Source organism: Meriones unguiculatus, chromosome 10 (genome assembly GCF_030254825.1).
Source record: "Meriones unguiculatus strain TT.TT164.6M chromosome 10, Bangor_MerUng_6.1, whole genome shotgun sequence".
In the NCBI taxonomy this organism is placed as follows: Eukaryota; Metazoa; Chordata; class Mammalia; order Rodentia; family Muridae; genus Meriones; species Meriones unguiculatus.
In genome coordinates, this window is record NC_083358.1 from 46775001 (window position 1) to 46799409 (window position 24409).

Here is a 24409-nt window from a genome sequence, read left to right on the forward strand (position 1 = left end):
TAAACCAGGGTCAGATAAAAGGGGAGGAGGTCCTCCCTTATCAGTGGACTTGGAAAGGGGCAAGGAGGAGACAAGGAAGGGAGGGTGGGATTGGGAGGGAATGAGGGAGGAATAATAAACTGTAACTAATATTAAAAAAATAAAAAAGAATAAAAATATTAACCATAAAAAATAAATAAATAAAATGGAATTTCCCCATTTCAAAACAAAAACCACAAAAACAGTCTGGGGAATGTGGCACCCTTTTTGGAGTTAATGGCGAATTTGGAGTTAATGGCATCTGAGCAGTGGAATTCAGCCTCTTAGCTTTGGCTATTTTCCAAAGTCCAGTTTCTCATAAACTGACCTTGGTGGTCCTACAGTGAGTGGACTGCTCTGACCCTGAGAAACTCTGTGCAACCATAGTAACCAGACAGCAGGCTCTGTGTAACCTTGAGTGAGCTCTCCTATGTTTTGACCAAGTAAAGCTCCTACGTGAGAAACTGCTTGTACTTTCTTGCCTACTTAAGTGTTAACCTGATGTCCATTAACTAGACACCTGGATCAGCATGTAGACTTGGTGTCCTTCTCTGTGTTTCCCTGTCTCTCTCTCTCCCAGCCCTCTCTCAGGTGGTATTCAGGTGTCACTGCTGGCCAGTGACAGATGGAGCTGAAACCCTGGGAACCTGAGACAGAGGACCAGCTGAGGCAAGTTATACAGACCACAGGAACACACGCAAAGCAACTAAGGTAAAGTCGGGTGGCCGTCAGGGGCAGGGAACTAGTAAGATGGGATCTATCAGATCCCTTAAATAGGTTTTTAAGACACAGAGAATTAGAATAAAACTCCCTAATCCCTTTACTTTGTAAAACTAGAGTTGCTTGGAAAAAGTAAAGCAGCCAAACAGGCAAAAAAAAGTACTTCTCAGCTTATTTCAAATGTCCATAGTGAAGATGAAACGGAGTCAAAGAAAAAAGCTGCCAAGTCTCATAATTCAGACTGGCCTCCTGCGCCTTCCCCTCCACCCCCATGGTTGCGGGTGGCACTGGATCACTGCAGGAAGATATAACTGTTCTCTGAGAGAAAATTCAGTTAAAAAGAGAATAGGTTCAATTATTGAATATTTATAATAATAATAATAATAATAGTAATGAATAATAATAATCAATTAATCCTTTTTAAAAATGAGGTACAGAGCTAAACAGAGAATTCTTAATAGAGGAATATCGAATGGCAGAGAAACACTTAAAGAAATGCTCAATGTCCTTAATCATCAGGGAAATGCAAATCAAAAAGGACCCTGAGATTTCACCTTTTATCCATCAGAATGGCTAAGATCAAAAACTCAAGTGACAACACATGCTAGAGAGAAAGTGGAGAAAGGGGAACCCTACTCTACTGCTGGTGGAAATGTAAACTTAAGTGTTCACTTTTAGCATTTCTTTTGTAAACTATATTGTTCTTAATAGGTGAGCCTGCTCCCTTATTTAGAGTCTACACTGGATTGTCTGAGTGGACTGTGTTGTTTGAGAATATTGGTGAGGAGTCAGATGTACAATGACCAGAAGTCTTTTTCTGATTCATGGGGCACTGGATCTGTGAAAACCAAGCTTTTCAAATCCACATTTGCCGGTGACACTGCAAATAGCCAGGAAAGGTTGGCCAGCCCTGATGTGAACAAGCCATCCAGGATGGAGACTAAGCTATCTACAGAGTTGTTAAATTCTCAAGGTCAGTGGGACTTTGTTTGGCTTGGTTCCTAACTCTTTCCTACCAGGCTCTTCTGTGTCTATAAACTGTAATTCTTTCAGAGATTTCTGCCTAGTGGCTTGGTGTTATTTTTCATTTTTTTTTTCCTGTTCATCATTAAACACACAGAGAGAGAACTTCCAGAGACTATGTTAATTCTACAGCCAGCTATTTACCAATCCTCTAGAAATTTGTTCCTCAATATCTTCCCATTTGTTGACTGTGTATTTACTATTGTCAGTCTTGTTATCTCCTCCTGGCTGAATACATTTATGAGATCCCACTAACGTCCCTGCCTCTGGCCTTACCTTACATAAGTCTCTTCTTCATACCTCTGCTAACTCCAAATAAATTTCCTTACATATAAATTTCCAACAGCTTCATCTGTCTATGCTATGAGTGAACCAACTCTGAAGGCAATTCAAGACTGTGTGCCCAATGTGGCTTCTCTAACTTTTTGCTCTTAAATTATTTTTCAGACAGATAAATACCACTACTCTTCTTAAAAATTCCACATTGTCACACCTTTAACTCATTCAGCAGTATTTTGAACAACTGCTGTGATTTCTGAAGGTTCTCACCTGCAAAACCCATAGTCCCAGAACTGTGTCACATGGAAGTGTGTATTATCTTTGCAAATGTCAGTTCTTATTAAATTCCTCATAATTTTGTTTCTGTTTTACTTATAACACATTTAAATTTTTTTCTTTGTCTTAAGCCTGTTAACAAAGACCTAGTATATGCCAAACACTAGAAGACACGGTATATAGACTATATTTAATACTCTGATATTATTACTGGATCCATTATTTTATTCTTAATGTAAATAGTTTGTAAGTGAAACTCAAAGAAATTAGGTAACCAATCAAAGGCAAACTACTGTTAATTCTAGATTCAGGAATTGAAATGGACCTTAATACTAAACAAACATCTTTGAATTTTTGATGCCTAATAGCCCACCAAAAAAATCTGCCTATGTGTGTGTGCATGCATATGTGTATATTACTATATAATAATACACATAGATATATGTGTATATATACATATATATATATATTACTGATTAGCGTAATTGAGTTGATTGAGTTTAATTCAGATATGATGTCAAAAGAACTTGTGGTTTTCATATATCTCTCCAGGGACCAACCCAACTAGAATAATTCTTTTCCCCTAAATGGTGTCACATGGCCTGCTGTAACTCAGACAACTATAGTATATGTAGGTTTCAATTTTGTAACTTTCTAGAAGTTACTGTTGCCTAATCTTGGCTGTTGTATAATCTGCTGCAGCTTTAAATACTCTCTATGATAAGGCTGATTAGTGAATAACGTAGCAATTAACTTTTCATGCATAATTTCTATGTTTCACTGAAATCGTGCTGCTAATAGTACATTTTATCTGTCCCTTTATAGAACCCTCTGTTCCATGTACATCAGGCAGCAGTCCAGTGCTACAAGCTGTACAACATCGTCCTACTGATGCAGGTGACTGGGTCACAAGAACCACAGAATTTAGGGCATTAAACCTTCATACAACTCTGCCTTCTAGGATTGAGTTTGTTATGGATTAAAATGGAGAATTCCTCTGTGGCCTTTGGCTCTATACTTCCTGGTACTAATTTCAAAAGCCAATGGCACTATGTTTTGTAGGGTGGATTTCTTTACAAATGAGTCAAGCCCCAAGTGTCCATAATCCTTATACCATAGAAATTTGTCATGTCCTGTTTATCTTGTGACATTACAGTCTCAGCCTTCAGCTTCTCATAATTCCTTAACTTTAAAGCCATCTCCCCATCTCTTTTCTACCCCTTTGGGTCAGAGCCTTTCTTCAGACAGACACCTCTTCAGACAGACACCTCTTTCCTGTAATTTGGGAGTCTGACTTTTATTTTTGCCTTGGCTTTGGGGACCAGCCCCTGTTACTAGACCTCAGTCTAATTCAGGGTTGTCAATGAACATTTTTAACAAGCTGTAGCTAAGAGCTATTGGAGAAGATTAGCAGAAGATCAATACAAAATTAAAGGGGATATAGAGGATTGAGTTGGCAAACTGGCCAAGAAACAAGAGTGATCAATGGAGTAGAGAACTCCAAGCCAGTTTTCTGTGGGTTATTGGGGAAAGAAACTTGGCTCAAGACCATGATGGTTCCTTATGGTAGACAGTGCCAATGTACATGGTCATATGGGCAGCAGATCTGACTGTGTGAGTTGGCACACTGTGAATTGCAGGTGAACTAAAAGTAAATTCAGCCCAAAGAAAAAGAGTTTGGATATTGAAGTTTTAATTCCTACTTCTATGATTTAGAGTAATTGACCGCTGTGACCCTTCATTTTCTCCTATAGAGATAGAAAAGACTGCACTGACCTAATTTGGCCATGATGAAACTTCAATATGATGATACACCTCACATATCTCATACAAGAACTGCCCAAGAAAGACAGAAATTCATATTATGTGGTAGGGGTAAGTCAGGCAAGATTGCAAAGTATAAGTGGATAGTGGGTAATAGGTAGTGTTCCTGTTTTAGGGATGGAAATAAAGTCTAGGTCAGAGAGCAGGGTTAAACATGCAGGAGTTGTTTTTAGAGCTAATATAAGACAATGTCAGGATTGCTGAGACATTTGACTCAACAGACAGATTTTACACCTCTTGAGCTAGCAGGTCAGTACTCCCAACAGCCTTCCTATTTCCATCAAGTGTGATCCAGAATTGGGAATGGATCCCAGAGAGTTTATGAATGAGCAGACAAGGAAACCAAAGGGAAGGGCAGTCTTCCAGGGTAGAAGTGTGCAATGAGAATAGATGGCTGTTGCCAGAAGCTTGCTTGCTTCCACCTATGCCAGGAACTGCCAACCACCATGACACCATTCTGGCAGCAGTAATACAGGAGGCAGTAGCATGGTACTTTGGAGATGTGTTGGAGAGCTAAATGAGGCACAAACTACTGATGCTTGGTAAACAATGTGGACAGAGAGGTAGTTCCTCAGAGGAGACAGACATAAATTGGGTACCAAGATATACCCACTGATGAGGGATATGTCAACTATTCTATTTGATTTTTATTTTATTTATTTATTTGCATTGTTTCTCTATTTCTGTCCTTACTTTTTCTGTGTTTGCCACGGTGATGCATGTATGCATGTATACACATAAGCATTTACTGGCTTATCCAAAAATAGCACAAGAATGTACGAGACAAAGTTAAAAGTTCAGTGACTGAGTGCCCTAAATAGTCTAAATATGCCATGTTTTTCACTGTCTTCTTGTGTTAAATTTTCCCAAGCATTCATACTTCAAACCTTAAACCCCACTTGGAAAGAAAGTACCAGTGTCATTATAGGATAGAATAAATGTTTGGAATGGATTGTTAGTATTTCAGGCTTCATGTGATCTGTTTTGCTGTATTATTTATAGTTTTTGCCATAACAATATGAAATATTATTATTCTACTTTTATAAATGCTAGAAATGACATTCAAAGAATACTTATACCAGATTCCTAAATGGTAGAATTTAAAATATTCTGGATTCTAGTTCACATATCATGTAATATGTCAAGATATGTTTTGGAAATGTGAGACTATTCACTCTGAAGTAGAAAGGAAGCACTCAGAGTCAGGTGTCACGTAGACATAATAAAGGATCTAGGTGGACAAAGGTGAGAACCTTTTATTCAGACAGACAGTGTTAGCTCAGCATTCTTGCTTAGTCTCCTAGTTTTTATGCTAATATAGTAGAGTACCCCAAACGGGTCATTTGTAAAGGACATAAATACATTTTCCCACAGTTCTGGATATTGGGGAATATAACACTGACATCTGGTGACAGGCTTAGTGTAACATGTTTCCATGTTGTTGGGCAGAAGTCATCAAATGAGCAAGATGGCAAGTGTGGGCCGAAATTGTTCTTACTATAGAAACTGTTTCCCCTGATCAGAATGTGGATCCACCCATGAAGGCAGAACCTTCTGTGATCCTAAATACCTCTGAAAGACCCCTACTTTTAAGAGTGTTCACTAAAGATTCAGGTTCTAACATATGAGTTTTGAGGATACTTTCAAACCAAACCATATGACTTATCCAGTATTGGGAGGATTTTTACAAATAAAATAAAAGCCATAGGGCAAAACATAATTTCAGATGAACTTTTGAGTATAGCTCAAAAGTTGGGTGTTTTATATTTTTTCTGGTTCATCTTTGGGAGAATAATACCTTGAAATATTGGCTAACACTGATAGTAACACACTTCTCATTGAAGCTGTCTGAAGAACAAACTTGTGTGACTTGATCTTTTCAGACTTTCAAAAACCATCCTCTATGTGTGTGTGTGTGTGTGTGTGTGTGTGTGTGTGTGTGTGTGTGTGTGTGGTGGGCTATTATTCTATCCAAAGTCCTGTGAAGCAGAGCAAAAAAAATTTTAGTGTCAGTTAATTTCTCTTGTCTTAGGGTCCAGTGGAAGAACAGAGAAGTGCAGTAGAAACCTGGCCTGGATGCTAGGAAGATTTCTAAGGAGTTAGGCACTCTAGCTGTGTCATCCAGCTTCATTTCTTTATTCCCATGCCACACTTTAAGCTCTGTACTTCTGCCAAAACAATTTCACAATTATGCACCCATTTAGAATCCTTTAATAATCTCCATAATCCCTTAAATTAAATGCCAACCCTTTCTGCATGGAATAAAGGCTTTCATCTTATCAAGACTCTGTGGCTGTCCATTCTTACTCTGCCTGGCTATGTAAACTTTGCAACCTTCAATCATGTTCTTCTTGAGTATATGCTTTTCGTAAACTGATTGTCTCCCTGATAAGGCATTATTGTCTATTTCTTACTGTATTTTCTAAATAATTTTTAGATATGAAATGTCATCTACAAGCTAAAAAAAAAAAAAGAGGACCCTAGGGAGGATGCTTAAATCTCATTCAGAATGACAAAAAGGATAGATACCAAAAGCGGTGGAAGAGAGGGAACAGGATGGGAGCCTAAGATAGAGAGTCCTCTGAAAGGCTTCACCCAATAGGGGATCAAAGCAGATGTTGAGATTCATAGCCAAACTTTGAGCAGAATGCAGATTTTATAGAAGAAGGGGGTGAGAAGTAGAAGGACACATAAGGGATATGAGCTCTGGAAGGAGACCAACAAAATTAAAAAGTCTGAGCACAGGAAGTCCTTTGGAGACTGATGCACCAACCAAGGACCATGCATGGAGATGACCAAGACTTCCTAATCAGATGTAACCAATAGACAGCTCAGTCTACATGTGGGTACCCAAGTAAAGGGAGCAGGAGTTGCCTCTGTTATAAACTTAGTGGCCTGCTCTTTGATCACTTCCCTATAGTGAAATGGTCTTGCCAGGCCACAGAGGAAAAGGATCCAGGCAATCCTAATGAGACTTAGTAAGCTAGGGGCAGATGGCAGTGGAGGAGAACTCATTTCAGTGGACTAGGGGAAGGGGATAGGGGAAATAGGAAGGGAGAGTGGGACTGGGAGAAGTTGAGGGAGGGGGCTACAATCAGGATGAAAATGAATAAATTATAAAAAAAATTAAAAATCCAAGAAAATTAAAGGACAAAAAAAAGAAGAAAAGGAAAGAAAGAAAGAAAAAGAAAGAAAGGAAAGAAAGAAAGAAAGAAAGAAAGAAAGACTTCCTACCATCTACATCCTATATCTACATTTCCTGACCATCACTCTATACCGAAATTAAACCTTTAGGTACTCAGTTGCAGAGCCACATCTTCTGGAAGCAGTCCTCTCCATGTGCAACCCTGTGTTCCTTTTACATTAGATACCCATTGTCAGAGCCTCTGCACTTAGCTAGGGGCATTGTCAGCTTGCTTTCCTCCTTATTATAAAGAGAACTCTGAAAAGAATAGCAATGTGTTACTCTTGTCCATATCCTCAGTATCTAACACCATGACAGACACATAGAAAAAAGGTTCAGATATTTGTTGAATGAATGAATAAAACTTTAAGGAAACTAGGAATTCTTTGCAGTAATAAATTCATTAATAACAATAATGGCTGTTTACTGAGCTAGAGACTGTGTTAAGTATTATATTTTGCACAAGGTAGACAATTTTAATAAGATCCAGTTCATAGATGAAAAAACAGAGATTAGGAACAGTATGTAACTTGCCCAAGTTCTAGATAGAACTCACTTCAAATCTAGGTATGTCTCACTGAAGCACTTCTTCCATTACTTGTGAGACATACTTTCAAATATCCTCACAAACTCCTTTTATATAAGCTATCACTCCTGTTTTGTTCTTAATGTGTTAAAGGAACTTATCATGTCTGACTACTCAGGAAAACACAGCTGGACCGAAGAAAGCATCGCTGCTGAGAGATTGGGGCTTTATGCAAATATCCAGGCTGTGTGAAAGGCTGTGGTTTTCCTATGCACCCTGATTGTAATGAATAAGCCACTGCAGCAGGGGCAGGCTTTTAGCATAGATAGATGGAGTCATCACAGCCAACACTATTCTTGGCAGTCACTTACTGCTCTGTGATGCTTGTCCATGTGGATCAGAATGACAAAGAGATTTCTTTGTGTTTCAAAAGAAGGGTTTTACATGGGAGAATGGAGTGTGGGATAGTTTCTGATGAATACTTTACTGGAGAAGGCAAAGAAAGGCTTAAAAGAACAGATGGTGAATTGCAGAGTGAAGGCTGGAAATTGCCAAACTTCAGTTTGTGAGTCCCTGTTGTTATGCTTCTTCTGGAAGGGCAGGACACAGAAGGAGATTTCCATGTCAGAAGATCTCCAGTTCAGCCACAGGTGCAGGAGAAAGGATTTTCTCTGCAACAAGTAGTATAGTTCTTTTAAAATGACCAAGAAACCCGAGACTCATCCCATGAGAGATATTTATGTCTTGACAAGAATAACAATACTCCTTTATGCTTGTAGATGGGAGCCTAGCATAGCTGTCTTGGGAAAGGCTCCACCCAACTCCTGATGGAAACAGATGCAGAGACCCAAAACCAAACATTAGGTGAGTTCAGGGAGTCTTGTGAAGAGTTGGGGGAAGGATAGAAGGACCTAGACTGGAGCACCTCAAGAAGACCAACAGAGTCAAATAACCAGGGCCCAACGGTGTCTATGGAGACTGAAGCACCAACCAAAGACCATGCATAGGCTGGCCCCCTACACAGATGTAGCCAATTGGCAGCTCCTTCCTCATATGGGTCCTGTAGTAAGAAGAATGGGGACTGATCCAGACATGGACTTTGTTGCCTACTTTTAGGTTACTTTCCTTTGGTAGGGCTATCTTGCCAGGCCACAGGGGAAGAGGATTCCATCAGTCTTTATTGGACTTGATATTCTGGGGTATGGGGGTGCTCCCCTTCTCTGAGGAGTGGGTAGAAAGCGGGGAAACTGTGAGGAGGGTGGGACAGGAAGGGAAGGCGGTAGAGGGTGATGACTGGGGTATAAAATGAATAAATTAAAATTAAAATTAAAAACATAACAAAATAAAATGACAGCTCCAGGAGAGTTATAGTTCTTTTAACTAAACTGCTGGCCCCAAGCCAGGCAGCAGCAGGGATCTTGGAGCTGCAACCTCAGAAGCTTGACTTGGCAAACAACCAAAACCCTCAAGATGCAAGCCTGTCTGAAAGCAGTGGCAGGAGTGAAGTGGGAGCTTGTGCCTTGAGCAAACCTGATTAGACATTCAAAATCAAAAGTTCAGTGAGTCTCAGATGGTCATGGTAGAGGAGTTGAGTGAGAGAGCAAGAGTTTATTTCATGAATCAGAGGCATTATAAATCTTGGGCACTAGGAGGGTTTTGTGCAGCAAATGTGTTTGATTAGATGGGGCAGCAGCACAGTCATATCATAAGAAGGGAAATGCAGTACTTAATTATCCTATGGGTGAGGGAAGAACTCCAGGTACAAAAAAAGATCATTGGTTGAAAGCTAAGGTACCAAGAGATCTCATTAGCATAGGAAGGGTATTTCCTCCAATCCCCAGGTTCACACTGAACAGGTTTCTTATCAGGAAGTGATTGGGCTTGTAATCTCTCTGAGGGCTATGGGAGACTCCTTAGAGGATCTGGGTTTTCCCTAGATCAGGCAGAGAGGAAAGAACCCAGATGAGGAAGGGAACCCATCATTCTAGCACTGATTTCAGGGTCTATCTGGTAATGCCATGCTTTGACCTTAACAGCAGGGTCCTACAAGTCTCTGCATCCCTCCCTGGGATTTTACCGTCTTCTTTCCATAAATGGAGTGTAAGGCTAACCTTTCCTCCAGACTTTTCACTGTATATCCTAATGTGCCCTAATTTTGTGGAATATTAAAAGGATATTCCAGAGCTGGAAATGGCAGCTGGTAGAGTGCTTGCCTACCTTGCAAGTAGACCTGGGTTTGCTTCCCAGTACTACATAAACTGGGTGTGACACTGCCTGTCTGTTATCTAAGCAATAGGTTGGTAGAGACAAGAAAATGAGAAGTCCTTCCCAGGGCATTTCTTTCTCTTTTAAGCCTTATTGGCATTAAAATGTTGATAAGTAGTTAACTTATTAATGCAGTCTTTGATGTCAATTCAAGTCATAACTTTTACTATCTTTTTGGTCAATTAAAGAACAAAGAAAACTGCTAAATATTATAAAAACTACATCAATTATCAATTTCTCCATAATAAGTTACCTCAAAGTATAAAGGTCTAAAACCTAAGCCATTTTGTGTTCCGCTGAATATTTGGTGATATTACTCATGGCCACTCATATATAAAAAGTAACACAGGCTTCACTAGGACCTAGAGAGTCAGCATAATTTGGTTCTCATGTCTAGCAATAATTGTTTATTGATTTAGGACATCCTGTATCTAACAGGTAAAGGATATTCCCCCCATAATGGGGCAACACACTCAAGGCCACTTGAGACATTGGTTTAAAAACTCTTGTTACTCTGAGGAAGTCACAATTCCTGCACAGATATAAGCAATAAGAAATGGACTTCTCTGATGGGTAAAATATCAATTAGACCACAAAAGAACCCAGGGATATGAATATCTAGAAGAGCTTTGGTGACCATTTAATCACAGTTTTAGCAGACACATCTTAGGTTTCTGCCGGAAAACTGTATCTTTTCTTTCATCTGCCTTTTTACCAGACATGTTACATAATTCCAGCCATGCAGGAAGAATGATTAGACAACAGCGAGAGCTGGGTCAACCAGATTCTTTTCTTGGGAATTTTAAATTCTAAAGCAAAGATAGGCTAGTGAGTCAGAAGTTTAAAAAAAAAAAAAAACAGTTCTGAAAAGCTGTTCAGTATAGCTGACTCTCCTCCACAGCAGAAGCAATCCATTCATTTGATCATTCAAATTTTACAGCACTCACTCCATTCTATGTTTGGCATTAGGATAACCACTAAACACAAACCGTGCAACTGAGAGACAATAGTGACATCCTTCAAGCTTCCCAGAGGTGCCTCATAATCCTGAAGTGGATATGAGTGTTTGTGTATGTTGCCATTATTTGCTTTAAGTTGTTTCTGGGACTGTAAAGTAAATCTTTTTTTCTCCCTAAACTGGGAGATAATTTCTTTAACTCGAATCTAAATGGGCCAGATATGGTATTCTATGGAGAAAAAGCTTCCAAGTGATTTTCTGTGCTGGAAGGAAGGATAAAACATACAGATTACTATTCTAATACCTTCAGGAATTAGTACCTGGTTAGCATAGTCATTCAGAATTGGTGAGACCTGGATTGCAGAATGTCAGGAAGAGACTTATTTATCATATACAGCAAGACATTTCTAATATGAGAAATATCCAAGTTTCATATGGGGTGTAACATGACCCAGGAGGAATAGTGGGTTATTCTGCGTTCCACTACTTTTTTTTTGAGTGATTATGATGTGTTTGACACCCTTTCATGCACTTATAAAACATCAATATTTTGGCAGTGACCCTTCTCACCGAGTCACAGGCTAGCACAATGCCATTGTCTTCTGAGAATGAGAAAAAACCAGAAGGCATATGAATTCTGTTAGTCTGCTTAGACTTATTTATATTTCTTATAGAGAAATAATGTCTAATAATGAAAAATGCACCAATGTGTCAAAAAAAATAAAGAGGTCAGAACAGAAAGGTATTTAGAGAGGAATTAAATCTGCTAAAACAACAGTTCTGTGAATCAATGCTCTACCGCATCTTCCTGCATGACTGAGTCAATACTTTTGGCCAGAGACCTAGGGATCTCTTCCCTGCTCTCATAGAGCTGGTAAGGTCAGAAAGTAATATGTATACTGTAGAAATTGGGGCCACAATGTTCCTCTACTGTGGTAACTGTATAAGTTTGTCCTCACCAACCTTGGACAAACTTTGTTTCTTCTGTGGAAATTATTGCAGTAACATTGATCTAAATTTGCATTTTTTTCTGAATTATGAAGAAATATGTTTAGTACTTTAAAGCATTTTAAATTAAGAATATTAACTGTCTTTGGTTGTGAACCTAGCCTTTAATGGCTGAACCAATCCTAATGGAAGAAGAGGGAGAGAGAAAGACCTGGAGGTAACAGGCGCTCCATAGGAAAACAGTGCCAAAATACCTGGGTCCAGGGTGTCCTGCAGAGACTGAAACTCTAACCAAGGACTATGCATGGAGAGAACATAGATACCCCTGTTCAAAGGAAACCCATAGACTGATCAGTTTCCAAGTTTGTTCCCTAGTAAAGGGTAAAGGGGTTGCCTCTGACATGATCACCTCCTCCTGGGGAGTTCAGCTTTGCCAGGCCACAGAGGAAGATGATGTAACCAACCTTGATGAGACCTGATAGAATAGGGTAAGATGGAAGGGGAGGAGGTCCTCCCTTATCAGGGGACTAGGGAAAGGGCATAGGGGTAGAAGAGGGAGTGAGGGTGGGACTTGGAGGAGACAAGGGAGGGGGCTGCAGAGGAGATACAAAGTGAATGCATTGTAATAAATAAATATATAAATAAAATTAAATTTAAGAAATGAATGTTAAATATTTAAGTTAATTTTACATGACTCAATCTTTGATATGAAATAATGTATGTCTTATTACAAAACTCTTTTCAGATGTTTAAATCTATTCTAAAAATAGATGTTTAATCTATTCTAGAAATTCAAACATTAATATATTTTCTAAATAATCTAAATGTCTAAATCTAAACCATTATACTCACAAAAGAATATTTGTTAACTCAATTCATAACTAACTCTTCTTTCAATAAAAGACTGCATACATCTGTATAATAGTAAGGAAGAAGAAATGGTAGATAGATGATGGTGGTAATGATGAAGATAACAGAGAAATACATTGATCTTCAAGAGATAAATAATAGATGGTTGATAAATAATAGAGAAATGGATGGTAGTTTATAGATACACATATAAAATAGATACTTTGAAAGATGATATGGACCAAATGACAAAGACATACTGATGCAAAATTTTGTGGCTGGTTTGATGTTCCCTGCCCTCTGCTAAGAGATTACTCAAGTTAGAGGGTGTCCTCTTCAGTCTTTATGTTCTCTGCTACAAGGACTTTCTGCTGGAGTACCCCTCGTATCCTACAAGGAGTCTACTCTGACTTAGGTGTCTAGCTTGTCACCCTAGGGAGGAACAGCCTTGCTTGACCACATAGGAGGACATTGCAGGCAGTCCTGAAGATACCTGATAAGCTAGGGTCAGGTGGAAGGAGAGGAGGGCCTCCCCTAGCAGTGAATTTGGAAAGGGAAAGGGAGGAGATGAGGAAGGGAGGATGGGTTTGGGAGGGAATGAAGGAGGGGGCTACAGCTGGGATACAAAGTAAATAACCTGTGATTAATATTAAAAAAATAATTAATTAAAAAAAACACAAAGATACGACCACCCTTAGTTTCTCTTTTCTCTATAGGCTTTCTGTTCTCTTGCCCTCTCTCTCCTTAAGTCTGATCACCCCCTCTTAACTCTCTGTGCTCCCTCTCCTACCTTGTTCCCTCTCTTTAGCCACTTCCTCTGTCTATTCTATCTCTCCTTGAGAGTGAGATTTATGTATCCTCCTGTGGATCCTCCATGTTACTTCTCTGGGTCTATGCCTGGGAATATGCTTATTCTGTTTATAATGCTAAAATCCATTTATAAATTAGCACACACAAACATGTCTTTCTGGGTCTGGTTTACCTCCCTCAGGAGGATCTTTTCTAGTTCCATCCATTTGCCTGCAAATGTCATGATTTTTTTGTTTGTTTGTTTTTAATAACTAAGTAGTATTCCATTGTATAAATGTGCCACAGTTTCTTTATCCATTTTTTTCAGTTGAGGGACATCTAGGTTGTTTCGGGCTATTACAAATAAAGGTGCTAAGAACATAGTTGAATAAGTGTCCTTGTTGTATGGTGGAGTGTCTTTTGGGTATAAACCCAGGAAAGGTATACATGTGTCTTGAGGTAAAGCTATTCACAATTTTCTGAGAAAGCACCAAATTGATTTCCAAAGTGGTTCTGAAAGTTTACACTCCCAGCAGCAATGAATGAGTTTTCCCCTTTCTCCACACCCTTTCCAACATAAGCTGTGGCTTGAGATTGTGATCCTTACAATTCTGATCAGTGTGGGATGGAATCCCAGAGTTGTTTTGATTTGCATTTCCTTAATGAGTAGGAAGTTGAACATTTATTTTTTTAATATTTTTTTTACTTTTAAATAATTTTATACATTCCCTTGTATCCCAGCTGTAGCCCTCTCCCTCTTTCCCTCCCAATCCTTCTCTCCTTCCCTCAAACCCTCCCTGCCCCCATCCAAGTCCACTGTGAGGGGAGGTCCTCCTCTCCTTCCATCTGACCCTAGTTTTTCAGGTATCTTCAGGACAGCTGCAATGTCTTTATCTGTGGCCTAGTAAGGCTGCTCCTCCCTCGAGGGGGAGGGGAAGCTCAATGAGTCAGTCATTGAGTTCATGTCAGAAACAATTCCTGTCCCCCTTACTAGGACACCCACTTGGATACTGAGCTACCATGGACTATGTCCAGGTTCTGGATATTATGAATAAAGCTGCTACAAACATGGTTGAGCAAATGTCCTTCTTGTGTACTTGAATATATTTTGGATATATGCCTAGGAGTGGTATAGTTGGATCTTGAGAAAGCACTGTTCCTAATTTATAAATAGGAAGAGGACATGCAAGGACTGTGTTCATGTTCCATTACTATGACAGAAGACTTCAAGCAATTAACTTTTAGGAAACAATGGTTTATTTTCCCGTATTCTTTTGGTGCTATTGAGTTTGATCCTGTAGTAAGCCAGTTTGTCATAGCTGAGTGTGAAATAGAGGACAGGGAGCACCATGAAGTGAAGAGAGGCAGGATCCTAGTAAAGTAAGATCCCACTACTAGGACCTCTCTCTTAAGAACTCTGAGAAAGTTCCAGATTGATTTCCAGAGTGCTTGTACCAGTCTACATTCCCACCATCAATGGAGGAGGGTTCCCCTTTCTCTGCAACCTCTCCAGCATGCATTGTCCCTTGAGTTTTTGATCTTAGCCATTCTGATGGGTACAAGGTGAAATCTCCGAGGTTGTTTTGATTTGCATCTCTCTGATGGCTAAGGATGTAGAGCATTTCCTTATGTGTTTTTCTGCCATTCTATATTTTTCTACAGAGAATTCTCTGTTTAGCTCCCTAACCATTTTTTAATTGGGTTGCTTGAATTATTGCCTTTTAACATTTTAGTTCTTTATTTATTCCAGATATCAGCCCTCTGTCAGATGTTGGGTTGGTGAAGATCCTTTCCCAATTTGTAGGCTGTCCTTTTGTTCTGACTACAGTGTTCTTTGCCTTACAGAAGCTTTTCAGTTTCATGAGGTCCCATTTATTGATTGTTGCTTTTAGGGCCTGTGCTGATGGTGTTCAGTTCAGGAAGTTGTCTGCTATGCCAATGAGTTCTAGGGTCTTCCCCACTTTTTCTTCTAACCATCTTATAGGATCTTGTTTTATATTGAGGTCTTTGATCCACTTTGACTTTAGTTTTGTACAGGGTGATAAATATGGATCTATTTTCATTTTTCTGCATGTAGACATCCAGTTGAAACAGCACCATTTGTTGAAGATGCTGTCTTTTTTTCATTAAATGGTTTTGGCATCTTGGTGAAAAATCAAGTATTCATAGGTGTATGGGTTTATTTCTGTGTCTTCTGTTCAGTTCCATTGATCCACCATTCTTTTTCTATGCCAATACCAAGCAGGAGCAGATGGCTGGAAATAATCAAACTCAGGGCTGAAATCAACCAATTAGAAACAAATAAAATAATTCAAAGAATCAATGAAACAAAGAGCTGGTTCATTGAAAAAATTAACAAGATAGACAAACCCTTAGCCAAACTAACTAAAAGGCAGAGAGAAACTATCCAAATCAGCAAAATAAAAAATGAAAAGGGGAACATAATTGCAGACAAGGAGGAAATCCAAACAGTTATTAGGTTGTACTAAAATGCCTATATGCCACAAAGTTTGAAAATCTAAAAAAATAGACAATTTTCTTGATAGATTTTATCTACCAAAATTAAGTCAAGACCAGGTAGAAAGATTGAACAGCCCTATATGTCCCAAAGAAATCCCTTCCAAACAAAAGCCCAAGGCCAGATGGCTTCAGTGCAGAATTCTACAAGACCTTCAAAGAAGTGCTAACTCCAATTCTCTTCAAATTATTCCACAAAATAGAAACAGAAGGAACATTACCAAACTTGTTCTATGAAACCACAATCACATTGATACCTAAACCACACAAAGACCCAACAAAAAAGAGAACTTCAGACCTATCTCTCTTATGAACATTGATGCAAAAATACTCAATAAAATACTTGCAAACCAAATACAAGAACACATAAAAATATCATCCACAATGACCAAGTAGGTTTCATCCTACCCATGCAACGGTGGTTCAATATATGGAAATCCATCAATGTAATCCATCATATTTACAAACAGAAAAAAATGAAGGAAAAAAACAACATGGTCATCTCCTTAGATGACGAAAAAGCATTTGACAAAATCCAACACCCATTCACGTTTAAAGTCTTGGAGAGATCAGGGATACAAGGCACATACCTAAACATAGTAAAGGCAAGATACAGCAAGCCTATAGCCAACATCAAACTAAATGGAGAGAAACTTAAATCGATCCCACTGAAATCAGGGACAAAACAAGGCTGTCCACTCTCCCCATATCTCTTCAACATAGTACTTGAAGTCCTACCTAGAGCAATAAGACAAGTAAGGGAGATCAAGGGGATACATATTGGAAAGGAAGAAGTCAAAGATTCACTATTCACAGATGATATGATAGTATACCTTAGTGACCCCAAAAATTCAACCAGAGAACTCCTTCAGCTGATAAACACCTTCAGCAAAGTGGCTGGTTACAAAATTAACTCAAAAAAAAAAATCAGAAGCCCTCCTGTATACCCAAGAGAAAAGGGCCGAGAAAGAAATCAGGGAAACAACACCCTTTACAATAGCCACTAATAACATAAGGTATGTTGGGGTGAGTCTAACCAAGCAGGTGAAAAACCTGTTTAAAAAATCTTCAAGTCTCTGAAGAAAGAAATTGAAGAAGACATCAGAAGATGGAAAGATCTCCCGTGCTCATGGATCGGTAGGATTAATATAGTGAAAATGGCCATCCTGCTAAAAGCAATCTACAGATTCAGTGCAATTCCCATCAAAATACCAACACAATTTTTACAGACCTTGAAAGAAAAATTCTTAACTTCATATGGAGAAACAAAAAACCCAGAATTTCCAAAACAATCTTGTATAGCAACAGATCCTCTGGGGTATCTCCATCCCTGATCTCAAGTTGTAATACTGAGCATTTCTTTAAGTGCTTCTCGACTATTTGATAGTCCTCTGTCGAGAATTCTGTTTAGTTCTCTACCCCATTTTTTAATTGGGTTATTTATTGGTTTTTGATTTCTTGAGTTTATTATGTATTTTGGATATTATCCCTCTGCTGGATATAGGATTGGTGAAGATCTTTTCCTTATCTGTAGACTGTCATCATTTCTTTCTATTGACATTGTCTTCTGCCTTACAGAAGCTTTTTAGTTTCAAGAGATTACATTTATTAATTTTTAACCTTATATCCTGAGCTGATGGTAGAAGATGTACAGGGATAAAGATAGTGTAGATAGAGCAAAGGTTAAAGAAATACCTTACCAATGGCTACCTTATCAGAGACCAACCCATGACACTATAAAGAATACTCTGCTAAGCTTGCAGACAAGTGCTTGATATAATTGTCCTCTGGAAGGCTCTGTCAAGCAGTGCTTCAAAACAGATGGTGAGACACACAGCCAAACACTGGGCAATGTGTAGGGAATCTTGTGGAAAAGTGGGATGAAAGAGAAAAAGACCAGGGGGGTACAGGAGCTCAACAAGAACACCAACAGAGCCAACTAACCAGGGCCCAGAGGGGCTTGCTGAGATTGATGCATCAACCAAGCACCATGCAGGAACTGGATGTAGACACCCTACAAAGATAAAGCAGTGGGCAGCTTAGGCTTCACATGGGTCCTCTAATAAGGGAAGTGGGGAGTGCATAGGACATAGACTCATTTGACAACTTTTGATCACTTTCCACTGGTGGCTTTGCTTTGCCAGGCCACAGGGGAAGAGGGCATACATACTTAGTCCTGATACAACTTGTTGAGCTGGGCTAGATGAAAAAGGGAGCTCCTCTTTTCTGAGGAAAAGAGGAGAGGGGAGAAGAGATGGTGGGATAGGAAGGGGAGGAAGAATGTAAACTGAATAAAAAATAGAAAAATAAAAAGACAGACTGCTATAAACAGAGATGAATAACATATAAGTGGATGATATATAAATAATAAACATATAATTATGATTAAAGAGAATGATATATATATATATATATGGTAAGTCAATGACAAATAGATTATCAAAACAGATACACATAGATATATGATGAAGATAAATTGAGATATGGACAAAAATAGATGATAGAGAAGTAGAAAATAAATGGAGGCAAATGATAGGCAACAGATGATAGATGACAGTTAAATGACAGATATATTTTAACAAATGACAGAGAAATGATACAGACATGTAGATGGATAGATAATATAGGCATATTACAGATAAATGGCAGATAAGTAGATAGATGATAGATGTCCATAGGCAATTACTGATAGGTGGTGATGGAGATAAATGTGTAGATGATAAGAAATGATAGATAATAGGGATACAAGTAGGTAAATATACAGATGATAGACACACAGATGATATATAGTGAGATAGATAGATGATAACAAATATTCTGTGGTAGTTCTTAGTAGCTCTAATCATGACAGTTGAAACTATATTCATGTATGACAAGATTCATTTTCACACTGATTTATTCCATTATGGAAATTATACAGAGAAAGAAAGCATGTTAAGTACTGAAAAAAGAGGGGTTACATAGCATACGAGCTAAGAACATGGGCCTCAAAAATAAATGAACAGATTCAAAGCCTATATAGTCGGCCTGCTTTTATGCTGTATTACAGCATAAAACAGATTGCTTACATCTAGACTTTGACTCTTTGGCAGGTTTTATTTTTGCCTAAGTAGTTAGAAAGAACTAACCAGAAAGCTGCATATACAGTGATGCAATAAGGTGTGGTTATGGCCACTGAGAGTTAATGGAGGATCAGTGGGTTGAAAGAATGTGTGGAAGAATATAGACATAGGGAATTTAACATAAGACCTTACCTTTTAATACTTCTGATTATTTATTCTGCAGATTGGGGATCATAGCCCCAGAAAAATTAATTGCTTCATGTCAAGTCAGTAACAGCAGAGAGAGACACAGGTAAGGTGTTGTGCAGAGATATGCTGTTTGATTTTTCCTTTTATTAAATAAAGGATATTAGTGTGATTTATTATAGTTTGATTTTCTGAGTAGCTTTAGCAGTAACTTAAGTCCACGGAGATAACTGAAACCTTACCACTTAGTGTGAGTTTGGAGAGGAAAAAGAAACTTTTGTATTATCATGATAAAGGATACTTGCTATGCTTCAAGAATGCTTTTTGTCTCTGGTGCCATTAAATTTATTTATATACTTTCAAAAGAAAGTACTCTTGGGTAGAGGTCAGCATTCAGAAAGGGGATACACAAATTCCTATGCTCAGTAGTCAGCATCTGAGTCTTTTGTGCTACCCATAGCATTCTGAGCTCCTCAAGACTCTCAGCTACTATGCACAACTCACTCTCTGAGCAATAGAGGAAAGCAGGGCTTCACAGTCAGAGTACAATTTCATCAGAGGAGGCTAATTGGAGTGGGAATTTCTCCTCTTCCATCCTACCATACTCAGACTCCTCCAAATTCCTTGCAGGATGCAGGGGGTTGACTACTGTGGAGGCTAGAACATCTCACATTACAATGTAGGAGCATTTGAGGCTCTGTGCTGGGCCTGCAGGACCACCTGCAGTAAGAATCCATATCTTGTAAATAAACCCTTTAATAACTTCTTTAATCTGTCTCAATTTTTCTTGGCAATGCTATCCTGAAAGTTGGACAAAGGTGGTGATAGGAATAATCCTTCTCTGCTGGGAGTTGCAGCCCATGCGTATACTAAGAATTAGCTTTTAATTATTTTTATTTCTTTAATTTTTATATTGATTACAGTGTATTCACTTCATATCCCAGCTGCAACCTCCTCCCTCAATCTCTCCCAATCCTACCCTCCCTCCCTCATCTCCTCCCATGCCCTTCTCCAAGTCCACTGATAGGGGTAGCTTTGAATTCTATTAAAAGTTATTTCTGTGGTTTCTATTTGGAAAATGCCTATTTTATCTCCCTTAGAAGTGAATGGCTTATGTTTGGAACTCCAGCACAAAGTAGGCTAAGTCAGAAAGATAAAGTTCAAGGCTAGCATGGACTATATTGAGAGCTCTGGGACAACATGACATACAGAGTGACATTCTATTTTAAATAAATAAACATAAACAAATAGAAAAATGACCATATGTTGTTTTCAAAGACTTCAGAGAAAGAAAATAACTTTTTGAATGATTTTATATTTAAGCTTCTAATGTTAAAAATAATTGTTCATATTCTATAATAATATCATTCATATTTTATTGTAATTTATCAATTTTAAGTAGTGTTTTATAAATATCTTTTGAGAGAAAGGCTGGAGGTTATTTTGGTAGGTATGACTCAGAAATCTGAGAGTGACTGAAGCTCCACCAGCCCCAAATTTCTGTATGGGTTGTTAGAAAAGAAAAAAACAAAACATATAACAGAGTGTTTGCTTCTGATGCCACAGGAACTACACTTTTGATTTCTTTATTCTTACCTTAAAGAATATTAATGAGTTCAAACCTCAAAGGCCAAATAATACTAATGAAATAGTAGTTATAGTGAACTGAAATACACAATGGCAGAAAATTTTAAATTTGAGCCATGATCCTTACCAATATGGCTAACACTTTCCAGAAAAGGTGTGAATGCCCATACAGATTTCTTATTGTCTCCATTCCACCTTTGCTCAGTTTCTTTAATCAGTTAGATACAGTACTTGGAGCTACCACCAGGGCATTAGCCATGAGTCATACTGGGCAGACTGCTCAGACCCTGAATAATCATTTAGCCAATGTAGCTCATGCCTTAGTTGTACATAAAGGAATTAATGCTCAACTAAAAGGAAGCTTGATGGTGTTCAATCAGAGGATTGACCTCTTGCAGGAGCAAATTGATACCCTATGGCAAATCGCTCAACCTGGCTGTCAATGAAAGTATGCTGGACTTTGTGTCACTAGCATACAACATGAGAATTTTTCCTGCGCTGCAAATCTGTCTAAACAATTGTCGAGCTATATTTTAGGTAATTGGACTGGAGAATTCGATACTACGATGGAGCAGCTGAGAGTGGCCATTGTCACAGTAAATTCTACCGGAGTGGACGCAGGACTACTAGCCACAGGATTATCAACATGGATTGCTGCAGCCATGAATCATCTGAAGGAATGGGCAGGCATGGGAGTGTTAGCAGGCCTTCTGGTGTTGGTCTCCTTGGTTTGCCTGTGGTATATATGCAAGATTAGAGTCTCACAACAGTGTGATGCAGCCATGATCATTCAGGCCTTTACAGCCATTGAAGCAGGACATTCTCCCCAAGCATGGTTGGATACCATAAAAAGCTAAAATGATACGCTCAGGATGCGAGGCTAAGCACTGCACTCAGGGTCAGCCGCTTTGGACCCAGAGAAGAGCATGTCTGATTGCATGCGGGTTGATGCCCCAGGTCCCGCCTCTGAGAAAAAGGTATCGGACGGGTCTGATGCTCTTTGGGTGGATGACACCTAAATGAACATCTGTACAAAGTCCCAATTTATTTCTAATATCAGAGATCAGACCTCTACTCTTGCCTGATGCGTCTAAAACAAAAAGGGGGAACTGTAGAGAGCTGCGGAATGCTATGCCTTAAAGATGGAGCTGGTTTCCGCCTTCCACCTTCCCGATGGTGAGTGCTCTCTGTCACAAACAACTCCACATTTGGCTAAGGCCGAGGATCTGGCTTGCTTCCATGTATGTGGACCTATCTGCATTGCCCCCGTGGCACGCCTGGGTTGGCTACCCAGAGGCTATTTAAGCTGTGGGCTGGCTTTCCCCGGGGTCCGAGGATTGTTCAATGTTCCTGAATAAACTGCATTGAAAAAAATAAAATAAAATAAAATAAAAAGAACATCAAACTAAAAAAAAAAAATAAAAATCATCTGTAGCCAGAAATAGCCCTTTGCATTCTTGAGTACTCCCATACTGGTATTATACTAAAGTAACCTGCTCTTTGTTAGCCTACTGACTGCATGCTTCTATAGATATGATGAATAATGAAACCACTATGGCGACATTACTCCTGTGAATCTTCTCCAGCCTTCTTTTTTGCACCCACTGCCATGGTGCTGGAATATGTCACACTAGACGCACATTACAGTGTGAGGATTCTTGGAAAAGCTTTGTTCAGTGCATTGCATCTAAGACTAATCAGTTTCCTCCTTAAGTTTCCATGCCCTGATGAGACAATGTCACTGATAACCTTAAAACTTTTAGATTTCAGTTTATTTTAAAAGGTCTTTCATGTATATATATGGTATACGTCTCTGTGTGCATGTGATGTTTGTGTATATGGTGTATATGTGTGTGTAAGAGAGAGGAGAAAGAGAGAGAGAGAGAGGTTTGTGTTTGCAATTTTGTGTCACTTCTGATGCTCATATTCCACAGCCCACATATAGAAGCCAGAACATGGCCTCAAGTCTCAATACTTGCCATTCTGCCTTGTTTGAGTTAGCGACTCTTGTTCATCACATTGTAGGTCATGCAGGTTGCCTCATAAATTTCCAGGAATTCTCATTTTACTGCCTTTCATCCTACCATCTGAGCACTGAGGTTACAGATATTTTCTACTAGGCCCAACTTTTTGTAGATTCTAAGTGGGAACTCATATCCTCATGCTTATGTGGCATTTTATTTTTTTCTCCACTGAGCGATTTACCTAATAATATTTTATTTAAAGTTTCTGGAGGTCCTATTTCTACTTTTATTTCTTCTCTACCTTCCACCTGCCTTTATCTCTGTGCATCTGTCTGTCTGTTTCTCACTCTCTTTCTATGACCTTTATGTAGTTTTCTATAGAATAATAGACCTTATGGGGAAAAATTCATTGTGACATACCCTCTAATGCACAAAGCACTTTCTTTTTCTTGCACATGCACTTCCAAAGCTTAGGGAGACTGGTAGTGCTGTGATTTTTTTTTTTGATAAAACAATTTTACCTCACATGTGACTTCCTGCTTCACCAGGGAGAGAGAGAGAAGTTCCTTTTCAGCATTGTGTGCTCTATCAGTAAGGGACAAATGTTTTGTTATGCATAGTTGTGCACAGTATCACTCAGTACCTACATTCTACAAAAGAGGAAACAAAGATAATGGCACAGATATTTTTAGATGGCTAATGGACATATTTTTAAAAGTGTGACAGCTCAAAATTTCATACTGAACACCACTAAGGTTTGTATTGCTTGCTTTCTAAATTTCCCATTTTATTGTTACCCAGTACTTTATTGAACTCACCTTACTTTTTTCAGGAAGAAGCTTCCCAAGAAAAAACTATTTCTTATTATCTGTCTTTGGCTTCAGTAACCCTTATATCTGTTGTCTTATTCTATTTCTGTTATAATTAAGTGTCATGCACTGTTTGACAATCTGTTTATTTTTTTAATCACAGTTTTAAGACTGTTCTAAGATTAAGATACCAGTGGATGGTATTTGATAAAGGTCCTTCTACAAGATCATAATAAGAATATTTTCTATGTTTCACATGATATGAAAGCCCATGGGTTCTTTGAATCACTTTCCTGAAGATCATTCTAGTCATAAGGTTCTGTCTTCATTACCAGATACTCCTTGAGGTTGTCACTTCTAAAAGGTGGTAGAATTTCAATGTGTGACTTTTGGGGACATGTGGAGATTGAAACTATAATAAGTAATTTTTGGAATTTTTTTATTAATTAATTTTATTTTTATTAATTAGTTTATTCACTTTGTATCCCCCCTGTACCTTCCACCCTCCTCTCTTCCCAATCTTCCCCTCCCTCCTTCTTTCTCACCCATACCTTTCTCCCAGTCCACTGATAAGGGAGGTCCTCCTCTCCTTCATTCTGATCCTAGTCTATCAGGTCTCATCAGG

General features: G+C 38.7%; 1 long non-coding RNA gene across 2 annotated transcripts; it reads left to right on the forward strand.

Annotated features, from left to right (window-relative positions):
* The first annotated feature begins 379 nt into the window (after window positions 1-379).
* Window positions 380-21823, forward strand: LOC132657031 (uncharacterized). Of its 2 annotated transcripts, none has more exons than XR_009594874.1 (5): window positions 380-729; window positions 1450-1711; window positions 3142-3213; window positions 19462-19530; window positions 21549-21823. It is a non-coding gene; the product is annotated as an uncharacterized LOC132657031 (long non-coding RNA). The 2 variants fall into 2 exon arrangements; XR_009594875.1 differs by lacking the exon at window positions 3142-3213 and adding an exon at window positions 8630-8714.
* Window positions 21824-24409: the final 2586 nt, after the last annotated feature.